The sequence below is a fragment of the Corvus brachyrhynchos genome, unplaced genomic scaffold (assembly GCF_000691975.1).
Source record: "Corvus brachyrhynchos isolate BGI_N302 unplaced genomic scaffold, ASM69197v1 scaffold10, whole genome shotgun sequence".
Classification (NCBI taxonomy): Eukaryota; Metazoa; Chordata; class Aves; order Passeriformes; family Corvidae; genus Corvus; species Corvus brachyrhynchos.
In genome coordinates this window covers 7,572,290-7,575,817 of record NW_008236180.1, presented here as the reverse complement: position 1 = coordinate 7,575,817, position 3,528 = coordinate 7,572,290, and positions in this window count along the sequence as shown.

Sequence of the window (3,528 nt, the reverse complement as noted above, 5' to 3'; positions counted from 1 at the left end):
TGTAAGTGCCATTTTATGGATAAAAAAGGAACGTATTATCATTGGGAAAACAAACATGCCCTCACTGTTTCGAAAGCCACTGGATAATTACAGCCACAATAAGACGAGAGTTCTAAATTTTGCCACAACATATAATGGTTCTAACCAGGCTGCTAGGTTACGTTCATGAATGGAAATTCAGGAACTCCAATTAACATATTCTTGATGTGATAGACTTTAGCAAGGTTTTTTTTAAATGAAACCAGAGTCTGTGTCAATGGGACTTCATTACTTAAATCACAGTAATCATAACAAGGCAGTCTCAGGCTGCCTGCATCTGAAATATTATGCAAAAACATTACAAAAAGACACTGAAGTTATGGTCAAATACTCCTCTTTTAGACTTCCACACCTCATATTGCAAACTGTGGAGCAGCAAACACAAAACCGCCAGTACTAACTAATATTTTTTGGTAAACATTTTCAATGCAAAAGCCTAAGCATAAATACACAAATGGCTATATAAACATCTATCAGCCCCCTGTGCCAGAGCTGCTCCCATGAAGAAAGAATTGCTCTGTGTAACCATGATCTCCACAAGAAAACCAGTTTCCATTAAACCAGACCTTTGCTAGTTTGTGTCACAAGTGTTCACAAAACAGGTACACAATTCAAAGCGTGATTTAGCAACAATTCTTTAGCACTTGAATCCAAGTATCATGCAGACTCAAATCTCAGCACATTCTGTGGGAGTGGAGATGTCCATAAACAACACTCACAAATCCTTGGATAGAACTCAAAAGAGAACAGGTTTGTTTCCTTCAAGTCATTTCAGACTAGGACACAGAAAGCTTTTGTGTACTCATCTGGATACTTTCTCCATAAACAAGCAATATACAAAGCCTTAACATTCTTTTATCAGGGTACACACACAAGATTTCCAGAAAACCAAAAATTAACTTGAATTTTGAAGAATGCAAACATTAACACAGCCAAAATTGCATTATACAGAGTCTTCAGCAGCAGTAGAAGATTAAGATATCCACCTACCCTGTGTTGCTCTTTTCAGCTCACATCATCTTTTCCTGTCTCTGTTCTGTCTGATGCCTCCATGCAGAAGCACAAGTGCTTGTGGATCCATTCTGTGGAAGAGATTAAAACAGTGAGCTGATTTTCTGCAGAGCCTATTTAAGCTTATTTGGTTCCCTGACTTATTTCACAGAGCAATACCACCTGTGTTTGTGTCAACACAGCATCCTAAAACTTTGCAAAGACCTGGACCTAGCATCCAGCACTGCCCTCCTGCAAGCCCTCCTGCATTGCCCCATCATGTGCTGGTGGAAGCATTTGTACAGCTACACAGAAAACTGTATTTGCATTAACGCATCTCATTTTCCCCTTGGTTAGTTTTAATCCCTATCAGCACCCAGCCTACATTAGGACACAACACCACAAGCACTGCTTTTGGCCGAGAAAAGGGAGTATGGGGGCTGTAAGAAACCCAAACTGCTTCCCCAGGGGCAGGGCGATGCCTGACACAGGTGAAAGGTACCCCAAACTCCAGATATTAATCTGCAACTCTCAAGTTATGGACAGGTTGTAAGTTCTTGAAGAACAGTTGTGAGTTCTTGTTCAACAGCAGCATTACTGAACAGCTCAATAATTGGATAATTCCTAATTAGAAAATGACAGGAAGAATTGGAATTCCAGCATTTATGGCCACATCCAGATAGAATTTACCCATCTTAAAAGGCACCAAGTATTGAGACTTGATTCTATTTCAAGATGATACATTGAGTGATGTAGGATCTACTTCAACATTTGTCACATGATGACAAATGCTGTTGTATGTAGCTACAAGATCCAGACTTTCCACAAAAGACTCTGGAATCTCAATAGACCTGTATTCCTGTCAGTCAGTATCATTATTAGCTCATTAAAATCCTATTTCACTTTTTTCTCATTGTACAATTCTAATATTGCCCTGTGCTCATAAGAGCCTAATAAGACCTAAGACTAACTACTTATTTACTACAATCCCTCATCTGAGAAGTAAGTACAAAAGACTTGAACATTATAAAGTTCTATTTTCACAGTGTCAGTATAAGTTTCATCTCTCTTGACAAATGCTAGTGCAGTTTAAACCCTGACACAGTAATCTACAGATTTGTTTCATTAACAAATTATCTTTTTCACGGAAAGCATCAAAGCAATAAGAAGGTTCCTGAGATAAATGTGACTAAGCAGCAGGAGTTAATTAAGTAGGACAATGAGTAAGCATTTATGGGTGTGATAGGAGACCCAGCTGATTTAATTGCTACCCTAATTATCAATTAGAGAATCAAGAAATGGCATGTAAGTGAAATATTGCATTTGTTGATACTTTAATGATTTTCAGAGACCCAGAAGAGCAGTATTAATTGCCATTTTAGAACTACAGGAGGAGTTTTCATTCTCCTCTTACTCAAACAGAGGTTCTTAGTACTTCTAAAATGACTAATAAACGTATATAGTCTTCTCATACTCAAATATTTAAGGGCTCTAGATCCTTTGGATTTTTCTTTAAAAAAGTCTAGCAATTAAACATTCAAACACACAGCCTATAAACCCTTCAGCTGAAGTCAAAACCTTTCTGTGTTTATTTTCTAATAAGGATAATAAGTGCCCAGTGGTGTGAGAGTCCCATTAACTATTTCCAGGGTGTTTACACAAGTCCATTTCCAGACAAATCCAAAGAGGTCGGGGAACCATTTAAACCCAAGAGGGCAAAGAGCCAGCTGGCTCCACTCATTGTCGAAGCATTTTATCCAACAAGTGCAAGAAAATAAAATTACCAAAAAATTCATGTAGAGCCAAAAATATTAATATATTGGAACACGAAGAACCCTTTACAAGCTGTAAGTATATTCTGGGTTCTACAAAGAAGCCAAAAAGCACGTTGAGGTCTTTCTCAGAACTTCTGCCATAGGCATGTAGCTTGTAAAGAACATTCATCAGAAAAAGAGATCAGGCAGACACTGTATCACAGGACGGGGGTTGTTTCCCAATGAAATTATCAAAAGACAATTTTGGTGTGAAGCAAGAGGAACCAGGCACAGGACAGCAGGTTAAAAAGCAGCTTTCCAGCACCTTAACCCAAACGTGTTTTCCTACATTTAAAGACACCCGGCATGTAGCTTGTAAAGAACATTCATCAGAAAAAGAGATCAGGCAGACACTGTATCACAGGACGGGGGTTGTTTCCCAATGAAATTATCAAAAGACAATTTTGGTGTGAAGCAAAAGGAACCAGGCACAGGACAGCAGGTTAAAAAGCAGCTTTCCAGCACCTTAAACCAAACGTGTTTTCCTACATTTAAAGACACCAAAAAAAAAAAATTACCAAGCACTTCCCCTGGCTTCCTGAGGGGCCTAAAGAAAGCACGGAATGAGAGTTTGCCGCTTTATTCCCAGAAATGCAGCTGCGGTACCACCACAGAACTTCCAAAGGACAACCGAACAGGATACCCAAAAAACGTGCGAGCACTTCCCGACCTTTCATTCAAGGAC